The sequence below is a fragment of the Eptatretus burgeri genome, chromosome 4 (genome assembly GCF_056783735.1).
Source record: "Eptatretus burgeri isolate ZD-2024b chromosome 4, Ebu_testis_v1, whole genome shotgun sequence".
Taxonomy (NCBI): domain Eukaryota; kingdom Metazoa; phylum Chordata; class Myxini; order Myxiniformes; family Myxinidae; genus Eptatretus; species Eptatretus burgeri.
In genome coordinates this window covers 47,876,976-47,891,975 of record NC_140964.1, presented here as the reverse complement: position 1 = coordinate 47,891,975, position 15,000 = coordinate 47,876,976, and the positions used below count along the sequence as shown (strand labels likewise).

Genomic DNA, 15,000 nt, shown 5'->3' with positions numbered 1-15,000 from the left:
TCCGTCAACAAACTTTTGAGATACTGTGCTATATATCGTTTTTGGCCCGATCTCTCAATGGTGAAGAATCACTTTAAAAATTCTAGTAGTCGGATCCGGATCATCCCTAAAATCTAATCAGTTAGTCTTTGTCACACCCCGAACCTGTCCACAAAATTTCATCGGGATGCGTCCACAACTTTTTGAAATATCCTGTACACAGACAAATAAACAGACAGAAAGGGGGTGAAAACATAACCTCCTTCACCTTCGATGGCGGAGGTTATAATGAGAAAATATGTTTCTGAAACTTATTCAAGTGTAGATAAATAGCACCCCTGCAACGGAACAAAAGCTCAGATCTGCTCCTAGCCGACTATCCATCCATCCATTGAGACCATACTCTGGAGAGAGCGTTCGTGCTGCTGAAACAGTTTCCTCGGCGATTGAGCACAATCCTGGCAGGGTCACCACTCCAACGCAGGGATAGTCGTCGAATGGCTCAATATTCCCAGCAAGCTGATACTCATTTTGCAAAACATGGAAGGATGAAAGGCTGAGTCAACCCCACCTGGTAATAACTCAACAGCCGTGCAGGAATTGAACTCAAGATCATAGGATCCAGAGAATGCCACCCGAATCATTAAGTCAACACCAGACACATATGGCCGACTATGTTTATACATTGTTTTATTTAATATATTTTTTTGTACTTGACGTTCGCATTAACAAAATAAATATACTGTTCCAAAAATTTTTGACAATTATTAGGTCAAATAATTAATGTGTCAAAATGGGGGGTTAACAAGGTTTTAACCCTTGTTAAAAGACTTCAGATCACAGTAAGAGATACAAATAAACGGACAGAGCAAGAGATTGAAATTTAAATCTGCCCTTATTTTATATTATCTTTCCACCATATTTAGGAACATCCAGAACTTACTTCATCACATCATCTCTGGGTGATTGTCGAGGTTCGTCGAAATTTGCTTGTTCATCCAGGTAGTGATCCCCACTCTGCTTACGGTAAGAAAGCAAATCCATCACTTGTTGGGGGAGTCCCCGTGATGTGATTCCCGAGAAGAGCAACATAACAGTTATGAGGATTAATATTGTCATACAGGGAAAAAATATTTGGTTATTTAAGAGGAGCATTGCTCACGACTAGTATTCCCATCCAATTTGACAGGATCACAGCTATGAACTCGCAACGAATGTGGTGTTAGGGTGAGGGTGTGTTCGGGTTGCCATGATGGGTGTGACCTATGCCAATTTGAGAATAAAAATGTGGAATGACTGGTAGTTGGTTTTTGGGGTTTTTTGTTTTTTTAATCTCCATCACTCAAGATTATGACAAAGACGACTTTGTTTGATTTTGATGAAAAACTGGAAATGAGAATTTTAAGTGATTCTTCACCATTGAGAGATCGGGCCAAAAACGATATATTAATAGCACGATATCTCAAAAAGTTGTGGACGGATTATACCAAAACTTGGTGGATGAGTTGGGTGGGTGACAAGAACAAGCCGATTATATTGTTGCGGTTCTGTAAGACTGCGTGCCTCCAAAGCAATGGCGCACAACATACAGCGATCCCAATGCAGTTATTTCAATAATATATGTCTTAGTTCGTCCCTTCCATTTGTAGAGTGGGTAAAAGGTGAAAGATGCGTTTCATGGGACTCTTGTAGTTAGGTCTATCATATGCCTTTAACCTTCACTTTAACCTTTTCCATTCAGTTACACAAAGCAAGCAAACTCGCACACCATGCAAATAAGAATGAGAAACATTCTATGAGCGTCTTCAGCCTGTTTGCGATGCGAGCACTTCCTGCCAACAATGGCAGTTCCATCGGAGTTTGCGTGTCCATTCTCCATTCGAATGTGTGCGCCAATTCCGAAACGCCACCTCACCTCAGACTTCACCCAAAATAGACCAAAAGGTCAACATAGGCCAGATTTATAAAATCATCCATTTTCATTCCGATTGACTTGAAATTTGAAGAGCATTTGCATTATCAGGTCACCAAATTCAACCACCAATTAATTTTGAGGTAAACATGGGCCAAAAACTCAACATAGACCAAAAGGTCAACAGAGGCCGAATTTCTAAAATCCTCCATTTTTATCTGACTGACTTGAACTTTTGAAGAGCATTTTCATGTCAGGTCGCTGAATTCAAGCACCTATTAATTTTGAGGTAAACAGGCGAAAAGGACCGAATAATCGAAAAGGTCAACATCGGCCAGATTTACGAAATCCTCAATCAAATCCAATTAACTTCAAATTCGAAGAGCATTTGCATATCAGGCCACTGAATTCAACCACCTAAGTAGGGTAAGAATACTGGTTCTGGCTCACTTTTCCCCATGTAAATGAATGGGGGATTTTCAGCCATGAAATTTTTCTTTTTTTTCCCCTAAAAAAATAAATCCCCTTTTTAGCCCAAGGTATATTTATTTGTCTCCCCTTTTAACCTGGAGCCTGGTGTTGGCTTAGTGGTTAGGGTGGCGGCTTGGGATCCCAGGGTCCTGAGTTCAAATCCCGTTGGCTGCTGAATTAACACCAGGGGGTTGACTCAGCCTGCCATCCTTCTGAGGTCGGCAAAATGAGTGCCAGTGTACTGGTCCCGGTGTATGCCCCGGTTAGAATAGGTGTACCATATCCCTGTGTGTCGTAAGAGGCGACCAGGGTTGGTGTCAGGAAGGGCATCCGGCCATAAAACATTGCCTCAAGAAAAAGCCAAACCCCTGCACAGCAGGGAAAAATGGCTGTAAAAATGGCCATTTTTTTATTTCCCCTTTTAACCTAGGGGCTCTCTATTCAAATAGCCCATACAACAAGATAAAGATTTGTTAAAGGTGATTCTAAAGAAATATCTGAAACGCCTAAGCCCCGGGACACTCTTTATCAAATAACCCATACAACAAGATAAAGATTTGTTAAAGGTGATTCGAAAGAAATATCTGAAACGTCTAAGCCTCGGGGCACTCTTTATCAAATAACCAATGCATATTGTTTAGCTCACTCATTGAACCTATAAACATTTGTTCATTCTCAAATTCCTTCAATAGTTTAATTTTCTTTGCACAATAATCCCCATCTAAAATATTGAAAAACAAAACATTTGAATCTTTATATTTTTTAAGATACCCCTTTTGTGCCATTACGAAATGATAAACTTCTCTTAATGATCTCATCTGGCCACCGCCCGAGTTGCAAATCATTTTTGTACATAAACCATGCCAGAAAAAAAGTTTTGTTTCAAATGTTTTCAGTTCATGCCGTGAAAATGAGGAAGTGTTTTTTGACACGGCCGTGCTGTGTGAATGAGGAAGTGGTTTTGGACTGTCATGCTGTGAAAAAATAGGAACTATTCTGTGAGACAAGGTCTCGTGTTTATATTTTATCTCAGAACACGAACTGAAAACATTTGAATCAAAACTTTTATGGCGTGGTTTATGTCCAAAAATGATTTGCAACTCGGGCGGTGGCCAGATGAGATCATTAAGAGAAGCTTGTCATTTCCTGTGCCCACACCCAATGATTAAGCAATCTCCTCATCGTTGCTTTATAAGCGGTTCGCCAGACAAAGTTTCTGCCAGACGGGATTTTCATTTTTACAACTGAGGCATGGACGATATTTCTTCCGATGAAGCCAACAGCCCACTACAGAGTTGGTAAGTTTGTGTATGCTTTTCTCTTTGAACGATGAAGCAAATGATTATTAATTAAATCATGATAATTCTGATATATATATATATATTTTTTCCCTGACAGGGCATTGGAAGAAATTGAGTTTACATATCACGACGTGGTTCATGAAATTAATACTCTTATTGAAGAGATCAATGATTTTAGAAGAGAATTGAAAGACATTTACAATGAGTGGCATGAAGTCTTATCACGTCCTCTCATCTCGAAGGAATTAAACCAATGGTGAGACACGTGTGTGTGCCTCTCTCTCTGTCTGTCTTTCTACCTACCTCTCTCTGCTCTTATTGAAGAGGCCAATGATTTATAATGACTGGTCTCTGATCTCGAATGAATTAAACCAATGGTGAGGCACGTGTGTGTGTGTCTATGTGTGTGTGTATGTGTGTGTGTGTGTGTGTGCGTGTGTGTGTGTGTGTGTGTGTTGCTTTCCCTGTCTGTCTCTTCATCTATACCCTTGACTTATTATTTTTTTTTTCAGCACTATCGCACAACATCAGCTGTTGAAGCAATCTTGTACAACACATGATTTTCTGGAGGTAAATATTTCTGAATTATTATTAATATCACTCTCTCTTTAGAATGTCGTCTAATGTTGGTTGCATCATTAGTTTGGACGTGGTTTTGTCAGTACACTGGAATTCATTTTATTGACCTTGAAAGGATGACAGGCTCCTGGTGTGTTAATTCAGTGGTCAACGAGGCTTATTCATATTACCATGTAATTATCTTTATAGAACCTAATTATTATCCACTTTTTGTTTCAAAACAGAATATGGTGTCTGAGTTTCGAAATCACAAGACATCTGAAGAAGATTGCTGGGAAAGATTGTACATTCTCGCAAATGAATATTTAATATTTTCAATATTAATAAATTATATTTGTTTTGTTTACAATTACTTGATTCTGAATTACAAGAAAAGAATAAAAGAGATGTAGAGGGGGGGTTGGGGGGAGGGGGGTAGGTGCGCTCCCCAATGACCCATCACCCCCTCATCCCATCCCTCCCCTCCCCATGTGTGTGTGTGGGGAAGGGTGGGGGTGGGATGAGGGAGGTGGTGGGTCAAAGGTGGGGGCGCACAGGGGGATGAGGGGGTGGGGCTTGTGTGGGCGGGGCTTGTGTGGGCGGGGCTTCGGTGGGGGCTTGTGTGGGTGGGGTGTGTGTGGGAGGGGCTTGTGTGGGCGGGGTGTGTGTGTGGGTGGGGCTTGTGTGGGCGGGGGTTTATGTGGGTGGAGCTTGTGTGGGAGGGGTTTATGTGTGTGGAGTTTGTGTAGGCAGGGCTTATGTGGGAGGGGTTTATGTGGGCAGGGTTTATATGGGCAGGGGTTTATGTGGGTGGAGCTTGTGTGGGAGGGGTGAATGTGGATGAGGCTTATGTGGATGAGGTTTGTGTGGATAAATGGATGGGTGGAGAGATGGGGGATGGGTGGATGAGTGGAGCTTGTGTGGATGGGTGGATAATTTTTTAATTAAATAAACATGTTGTGTGTGTGGGGAACTAATTAACTAATCACTAATTATGTGAATATGATGAATATGGGTGGAGCTTGTGTGGGGATTGTGTGTGTGAAGCTTGTGTGGAGTTTTTGTGTGGAGGTTGTGTGGAGCTTGTGTGGGGTTTGTGTGGGGTTTGTGTGGGCGGGGCTTCGGTGGGAGGGCGTGTGTGGGCGGAGTCAAAAAGGGGCGGAGTCAAAAATTTCAATTTATTGCAGCTTGTGGGGCGTGTGTGGTGGGGTTTGTGTGGGCGGGGCTTGTGTGGGCGGGGGCTTGTGTGGGTGGAGCCAAAAAGGGGCGGAGTCAAAAAATTTCAATTTATCTTTGTCTTTTGTAATTCCTGTGAATAAAATGAACCTAAAATCTCTTCCCCTTCCAAATCATATATCTTATAAGTCCAAGGAACCGTATCTATTACATCAACAATTTTAAAAAGCTCGTTGGTCCATCTTTTCGTATAACCTTTTTCAAAATGAGATTTCCACCGATATATTCTTACGATATCACCAACTTTGAACTTAGGTTTTCTGACATTAATCTCTTTTTCATATTTTAATTTTGTAAATGTTTCTGATGGTTTCATATTTGTTGCCGTGTGAATCGTGTCATTATACTTATCCACAATATCCTGAATAAAAGATGACCATTGTTGTGAACCGAGTTGTGTGAATTTTTTATATAGTCTCTCTTTTAAGGTACGATTAAAACGTTCAACAACAACTGCCTTCCCTTCATTAAAGGTACTGTATAATGTAATACTGTTATTTTTTAGAAAATTCATAAATGTCTTGTTATAAAACTCTCTACCCTCATCAGTCCACAATTTTTTAGGTTTTCTCTTACTTTTATTAAATATCTGTTGAAAAGCTAACATAAGAGTATTACCTGTTTTGTTTTTTAAAGGGACAACCCACACATATCTACTCCTCAAATCAATAACGGTTAAAGCATACTTGTACCCCTTATCATTATTGAGTTCAATCAAATCAGCAGACCAGATATAATCTACTTCCTTGGAATAAACTTTCCTTCTCTGAAACTTTGTGAATATTGGTTTATGTAATTCATCAGCTAATTGCTCTTCAATCTTAATGACATCATTAGAGCTTACAAGTTTTTTGAATTTCCAAGTCCAAGTTTCAATTTAGCACTGATCATCTTCTTCACAATGAACCGATCAACTTTTTCTCTCAAGGTTGGATTTTGTATCAGAGACAAATTATACAACATTTCTCTATCGGCTTCATGCTTTTCTTCCAACGTTGTGGTATTCCCATAATCAATATCGTGTCTCATGCACACTTCATCAACTCTATTGATAGGCTTACTCCAGGATTTAGGATTGTCTGCCTCATCTAATCTTTTACCCAAGTTTGTGCCTTGACCACAGAAAGAATACCCTGGAAGATGTAATTCCCCTGGTATTCCAGTAGTTGTAAATTTACTTCCTGATAAAAACTTTTGTATATCTCTTCCTAGTTTGTGTTGGGAGATAAATTGATTTTTTTTTGAACCACACACCGAACATATACCTTTTTGTATAACCCTGTTATTTTTACTTTTAATATATGAAATATTTTTAGTATTAGTTTTCTTTTTACATTTGAGACAATAACTCATTTATTTATGAGAAAAATTCCTGCAGAGTGCAAAAACCTTTTTAGTTTCCAACATGCACATTTGAATCTTAATTTTTAAAACATAAAGAATCCTTAGAAATGCCTTCACTCTCTCCCCCATTTATTTAAGAAAAAAAAAAAATGAAAAACTTGAATTAAAATCCATATCTTGTCGATGTCAATAGTCTTGTCGAAAGTATTGCAAATAGACTTACCAATTCTTTGTTTTCCTCCTCGGTGGGTTGAGTTATTTTCTGTAATACCCTTAATCTTTTTTTAATCTCACTGGTTTCCATATTTTGATATTTATTCATTCTCTCTCTTTCCTCCCTCTCCTCCCTCTCTCTCTTCTCTCTTTCCTCCCTCTCTCTCTTCTCTCTCTTCTCCCTTTCCTCCCTCTCTCTCTTCTCTCTCTTGTCCCTTTCATCCCTCTCTCTCTTCTCTCTTTCCTCCCTCTCTCTCTTCTCTCTTTCCTCCCTCTCCTCCTTCTCTCTCTTCTCCTTTTCCTCCTTCTCTCTCTTCTCCTTTTCCTCCTCTTCCCTCTCTTCTTCAACTCCTTCCTCATCCCTTACTATCCTTGAATCGCTTACACCCCATAGAATATTATACATATATTCATCAGGATTTATTGTTATTCCTGTATCCAAAATAATTTTTTTACAACAGGAAACCAATAAAATTTCTTTTGAATTTCTAAAAGAGCCTTACCTTTTCTTAACTTTATAATTTTTTCATTATTTAACATTCTAATTAAATCTAAAGTTGTCGGTTTATCAACATCAGCATAATGCCAATCTTTTATTGAAAATACCTCATTCTTATGTTGTAGAACATATTTATTAAAATACCGAATACCCTTTTCTTGAAGGTATGCTTGAACACAGAAATGATAATTTTCTTGAAGCCTTCTTGCTGTCATTTATGTATTAGAAATATATGTTAGAATAATATTATGGCACGAAACACCTCCCCATCTTCCCATAGTTAAATCATTTTGTATTTCCTTACTTATTATATATAATCCTGTTTTTTCTGTTTTCATGAGATAAACAAGGGCAAAACCATTATTATATTTACCCTTATTAAATTCTTTTATTTGTTGTTTACTAATCGTAGCCCCACAAAACTCATTCTCGATACCAAGTGGATAATATTCTTCCTTACGAGACTGATTTAATTGTTCCAGGTCTTCGAGGTTAATTTTAAATGACCAATTATACCCTAAATCATTCATATCATACCCCCATTGTTCTATTCTCATACAAACGATACGCCCTTCTTTATAAAAATTTATTTTAATTCGAACTGTGAATTCTGTATGACCTGGAGATAATATCAACACTTCTGTATCTTTGGAATACACAGCCGTTTTATTTAAGTATATATATTGTGATAAATCACTTAATCTCACCAAGTCATTCGCTTCAGTTGGGGTTGGATAATTTTTTAATTTATAAGCATTTTTCATGTTAATATTTTTGGTTATATTATATTTATGTCGTTCAGCCTGTGCCTTTGTGTAATAATTTGATAAATCAATATCCAGTTCTTGAGATACACCAAAGATAGAACCATCTTTACCAACATAAGTCATTTATATTAGATTAAAAATAATATCATAAATTTTTTTATTTTTGTTGAGTTGAAATAACACATATAGGCATAATTGACCACAACACTTGGAATTTAATTCTTGGACTTGAAATGTTTGATAAACACCTTTCTGTAAGAATTTTATGACTTCAACAGGTGGCGGAAGACCAAAACTATCAAAATAATATTTGTCTTGACTATTAAAAATACAAACCCAATGAGAACCGTTCCCATTATTATCTTCTAAGTTCATAATAATATTCTTTGTATGTTTTGGCACATTTGTTAATTCATCTCTCATACAAATAACCACATTATGAATTTTTAATTTCTTACAATATTTGACAACTTGTAAATTTGATGTTGTATTCTTTCCAAATTCTTTCAACCACTCATCAATGCTCATTTATTTATTAGAAAGATATAATCCATTACCTCTTTTCGTTAATTTTACACCTGCTTGTGCTATAGAAGAAAGCATATCTCCAACTAACAATCTCGCTTTATCAGGCAGACCTTCAAGTTTTTCAGCAAAATCTACAATTACACCACTTCCACTAATTTGTTTCTCCAACTCTTTGTTATGTCTTTCCAATTCTTTTTGAGCCTGGAGTTGAGCCTTCCTTTCGTTGGCAGTTTTCACCGCTGTTGAAATACCACCCGTCAATGCTCCAACCGCACTTAAACCAGCAAATAAAGGAATTAGAAATGGGAGAAATCCTCCACTCGTCTCTCTTATTGAATATTTTTTCAACATTGGTTTTGTCATTTTAATTTTAAGTGAGCCAGTGTCATTCAAGATTTTAACCTGTTCTCTTGTGAGAAAAACATCAATTCTTACTGCTCCTTTTCTCTGAATTGTATTAACGTTAATCGTACAAGGCTTTTGATTTTGAACACAAGATGATAGTTTATGAAGATTGATTTGATTAACATATACCCCAGTTGGTACTTTGCCACTCATTTATTTAACAAAAAATTATGTGAGACTAATCATCACACCATTATCTGTATTAATCTGCAATTCTGTTTCTTCCAAAAGCAAACAATATGTATCAACTTCTTCACTCTCTCCTCTTTCAATGTATAGGGAAGTATCCACTCGATTAGACTTTATAGTTTCCTTTTGAGCACTCAGGTCAAACGCATAGATTGTATACAAACTTTTAAATGCTGTCATATCCAAAATAGGTTCTTTATTTCCATTACTTTCACACACCTTTTGGTAAGACTTGTATGCTTCAGCAAATTCATTTTTTTCCCAATTAATTTCCAATCTATCTCGTGGATAAAATGTTCCATCTAGAGAAACGCGAAGTTGTTTCACCTTAGCATTATCACTCAATGCATTATTCTTATCAGTCGCAGTATCACCATCTGGCTTTTTAAAAATGATCCACAGATATCGTGGCTTTCCTTCCAGAACACCCAAATTCCACGTGTAAGTAGTTTGATTGAGTTTAACGTGTTGACATCTTCTTTTGAGGTATGATACACTGAGTGGTTTCTTTGAGTTAAGTCTTCGATTCAACATCTCTTCTGTTTTAAGATTAGGAGTATATTCACTGATATACCAACTCATCTCCTCAATTACAAATTTATTCTGTTCACCAAAAGCACTACCAACACCAAAAAGCAATCGATTTTCATTATCATTCCTCTGTAGTTGAAATCTAATTTTAAGACCATACAGAACTTTATCATGATCACAAAATCCAAATATACCTTTAAGAGGAACTGCCACAGTAAAACTATTTTCTGCTTTTGTATCATCATTATACATTCCTTTCCTTTGAGTATATCCAGGGTCTGTGTTTGTTCCCGTTGACATATCAGGAATAAAACCTTCGGCAGACCCCTTTCCCATTCTATCACTGAATGTATAGAGTGTAAATTTTATCATTTCAGATACAGCAGAGACATAATCAACCGCTTCAACTTCTTGTGTCCCAATATACAAACGCACACTATCAAACATTTTCCAGAAGAAATCATTTACAAGTGTAGCGTTTGTATTATTCCCAGCTTTAGTGAATTTAAATTTACACAACAAGAAACTTTCGGAGAGATTCAAATAGGTTTGTTGATTATTTATTTCAAAACTTTTTGTACCATTCGTATTCCAGTCTGTTCCAGTTATTGCATTTACCTTGAAGTAATCTTCTTTTTTAGTGGAGTTTGAGATGATAATAGTATCATCCAAATCATAGATACTATCAATTGCTTCCATACTTGTATTTATTTAGGAAAAAAAGATGTTAAAACTTTTGAAACCCTGATCCAAGTATTTGAATTATTTTCTGTCGTTCTTGGGGGGACAACTGAGTTTTGCCTTTCTTAATTTCTTTTATTGCTTGTAATTTATGAGATTCCTTCTGAGCATCTTTTATACTCTTTACGGCACCTGCTACATTTCCCACAGCAGAAGCAGTTGAACCAATTAGATCTTTATGTTTAAGAATAGTTGAACCAATACCCATGAGAGTATCAATTATCCCATCTCCTCTAAATTGATGTCCAACACCCCTTTGTCTCTTAGGTTTATAGTATCCTCTACCAAGATACATACCTTCACCCTTGTAGTATGGGGAAAGGAACATCCCATCCCCTGTAATTATTTTATATTTTCCCAACTCGTGTTTCCTCACGATAACCATCGTATTTATTTATTGGAAAACTTCACGTAGGTGAATTCTGATGGATATAACTTCTCCATTAAAAGAAATCACACGATTATCTTGGTCGGTTATCCTAAAATTTACTCTGTGTATGGTTTTTCCTGACACAGGTAGATAAACCAAATTTTTGGGTTCCATATTGAATTTATAACCAATTGGGGTTGAGTATGCGCTGAATGAAAATATTGTATTTGTTTTTTTCCCATCATTATAAGCACCATCAATCAAATCACAGTGAATTAACACCGAATTTATTCCTGAGGATATTTGAATGACATTATCACTGTAAAACGTCCCATTAGTTTCAATCTTTTTTGAGGAGAAACCCAATAACTCTCTAAATGAATTATCAATTGTGAAATCAACCTTGTAGTTATTTTTAACTTTAATCGTTGATTTTGAAGTATGTTTTTGAATGTTTATAACAATATTTTTTGGTTCATCACCCTGTTCTTTCATAAGACGAGCAATTTCGGAAGATATTTGAGAAATCTCATATGCTCGGGTGAGACTGTTATCGTTTTGTATCCACTTCCCGGATTATAACTAAACTTGTCATTTTTCTCGGTTATATTAAATAAGGTATTATAAGTTTCCATGGACAATAAAGATGCCTCATATTCTTTTGTTGTGTCAAGTTGTAGTGGGTATGGGAATGAAGATGTGTGGTCGCTTGTTGTGAAATTGAAACTAAGGATTGTGCTTCTCATCTTATTTAATATGAGATAAAATGTCTTTATATTGATATTTATTAATTATTTTCATGTTCATCAACTGGTCTAAAATGGCTGATGCTTCATTAAAACAATTGTTATTTCCAGCCTTCTTACTGCCTAACAACAATAACAGTCTATTAACTAATTGCGATGGGTCATTTGGAAGAAAACTAACACCTGAACCAAGGATACTTAAAGCCTGAATAATGTGTTTCTCCTTCTCATTCTTCCTACTTTTACCAGAAAGAATAACCTTATAATTTAGAGTGTTCAGCAGATCAATATATACTCTATCATCATTATTTTCCATATCCAATGGTTTATCAATATACTTTGATTCATCCCTCACAGTTGAACCTTGTCTTCCATCTTTTGTGAGAAGAAACATTAATCTCGGAGTTAGTTTAACAGGGGGTTGAGCAGAACCCAAGAACCTTAATTCATCATTAAATATCAATACCTTTTCTTGAACAAGATGAAATATTGCTGATTGTTCTGTTGGAATGAGTCCTGCTTTGGTTTTTGAATCCGCTGAATATTCATTGTTTTGAAGAGCATTCACAATATAATCAGGGGGTCGATTAATCTCTTCCAGTTGTTGAAATAATTCTTCATCATGATATTCTAATTCTCCAATATGCTCTAATTCTTCCTCCGTCATTTGACTGAAATCTTTTAACATTTGAATTTTTTTTTTTTTTTTTTTTTTTTTTTTTTTTGTATACCTTGGTCGAGGCTCGTATGAGAGCTAACACACAACTCACAGCAAGGAGGCATGAGACAAGAGGGGTGGGAGTGGAAGGGACAAAACATTGGGGAACAGACACAGGTGAACTGTGGAAGGGAGAGGGATGGGGATGGGACGGGGAACATGGCGAGGAGAAGATGGACATTACAGGGACTTTCAGGAAGGAAAGCAGGAGAATTGAAGGAAGTGGGCATGGGTGGATTATCGGGGGTAGAAAAGATCGAGGATTTGGATGGGGGAAGATAAGAGGTGGTGGTGAACAGCTGTTTTGAAAGCCTGAAGGGAAGAATGGGAAAGAATAGAGTGAGGAAGTTTATTCCAAAGGCGGGAAAAAAAGAGGAATGAAAGAGTGAAGATGAGCAGTGATTCGTGATTTTGGTAGTTTTACCAGAAGGGGGTTGTTGGCGGACCTTGAGCGCCCTGTGGAAATGTGGTTGGGACAAATCGCAGAGAGAGCAGGGGGGGCAAGGCTGGAGAGGAGTCGGTAGAAGACAGAAAGACCACCGACCAACCTGCGGTGATTGAGTGAGAGGCCCAAAGACTCAGCTTCATTGCGGGAGATGCCAATGATCTTAAAGCCCTGGTTTCGACAGCGTGAAGTCGAGAAAGGTGGGAGGCAGGAGCACCAGCCCAGAGGGGAGAGCAGTACTCCATCAGGCTACGGACAAAAGCTTTGTAAGTAGTCAGGAGCTCAAGAGGGCCGAGGAAGGACTTTGCACGACGGAGGATTCCCAGTCGGCGACTGGCTTTTGAGGCAAGGTTGGAAATGTGACTTTCCCAGGAAAGGTCATGGCAGATAGTGAGACCCAGAAGCTTGAAAGAAAAGACTTCTTCCAGAGGATTGTTGAGAAAGTGGATGGGGGGTTTTGTAAACGGTCCTTTCGAAGAGACATAGTGAGAGTGTGAGATTTGTGTGGATTGAAAGACATGTTCCACGTGTTGGACCAGTTTGTGATTTTATCCAGATCTGCAGTGAGCGAAGAAGCTGCTGCTTGCCGGTCTGAGGGATGACAGATGGTACGGCAGAGGGTGGAGTCATCGGCAAAGAGAAATAGAGGATTTTCCAGAGAGTCCGAGAGATCATTGATGAAAACCAGAAAAAGAACAGGGCCCAGAACGCTACCTTGAGGAACTCCAGCCTGCACAGGAAGAGGGGATGAAAGAACTCCATTTAGGGCCACACGTTGACTGCGACAGGAGAGGAAGTCTGCGAGCCATGAGTGGAGATGGCCTTGAATACCATGGGAAGAGAGTTTGGTGAGTAGGGCAGGGTGCCAGACTGTGTCAAAAGCACGTGATATGTCCAGGGATACGGCTCGGATTTCCTGTCTGGCATTGAGGACCTCCATCCATTGATGGGAGAGCAGTAGCAGCATATCAGGGTAGAGTGACCTGGTCTGAAACCAAATTGATGATTGGAAATCAAGCCATTGGAGAAGAGGAAGGATTTCATGTCTGAAGCAATGATGGATTCCATAACCTTGCTGATGATTGGGAGAAGGCTGATTGGTCTGTAGTTACAGGGATCTGTTTTTGCACCTTTTTTATGCAGGGCAGTGATGTTAGCAGATTTCCAAGCAGATGGCAGATGACCTTGGGAAAATGAGAGGGTGAATAGAACAGAGAGAGGGGGAGCAAGAGCAGAAGAGCAGGCTTTGAGGACACGTGGGCTGATGCCGTCTGGACCGGTTGCAGAATCTGACTCGAGGTTTGAAAGCAAGCTCTCCACCTTGTCAGGAGAAAAGGATACAGAGTCCAGGGACAGTTGGGTGCGACTGGGTAAAGTGGGTAGAGATAGTGATGGGTTTGGGACACAAGATTTAGCTGCAAACACCGAGTTTAGACATTCAGCTTTATCACGTGTGGAATCAGCAGTGCGACCATTTGAGGTAAGGGAGGGGATGGAGGGGGAACATACACCAGAAACAGATTTGATTAAACGCCACCAGGATTTTGAGGAGGGAGAGAGGTTTGAGAGTTCAGACTTGAGATGAGAAAGATGTTGTTTTCTGGCTCTCCTGAGGGTAGATACACACTTGTTCCGAGCTTTGTGGAAAGAACTGAGATTGCTCCTCAGTTGGGTTTGCTTTCCATGAGGCAAAGGCAAGTTGTTTCAGGACAACTGCCTCGCCACAAGCTTCAGTAAACCAAGGGCGGGAGGAAGGGTAAGACAACTGAACACGAGAGGGGATAAATCTGTGCATGAGGGAGAGCAAGTTTCTTTGAAAGAATTCCCAGGATGAGTTGATGTTTGAGAAAGTAGTGATAGGAGACCAGTCTGTAAGTTTGATGGCTGCTCGGAGACCCTGCCAGTCGGCTTGAGTGAAATGCCAGACTCGACGGCGGTGAGGTGGTTCTCTGATGACAGCCAGAGAGATGTCCACTTTAACAAGGACGTGGTCAGAAGAACCAATTGGAGCGAAGGAAGAGCAGCAGATATTGTCAGGGAAATTTGT

General features: G+C 38.7%; 1 long non-coding RNA gene across 1 annotated transcript; it reads left to right on the top strand.

The window, feature by feature from the left end:
• The first annotated feature begins 98 nt into the window (after nt 1-98).
• Nucleotides 99-4,591, top strand: LOC147027981 (uncharacterized). Its single transcript, XR_015057354.1, has 3 exons — nt 99-3,919; nt 4,176-4,233; nt 4,467-4,591. It is a non-coding gene; the product is annotated as an uncharacterized LOC147027981 (long non-coding RNA).
• The last annotated feature ends 10,409 nt before the right edge of the window (nt 4,592-15,000 follow it).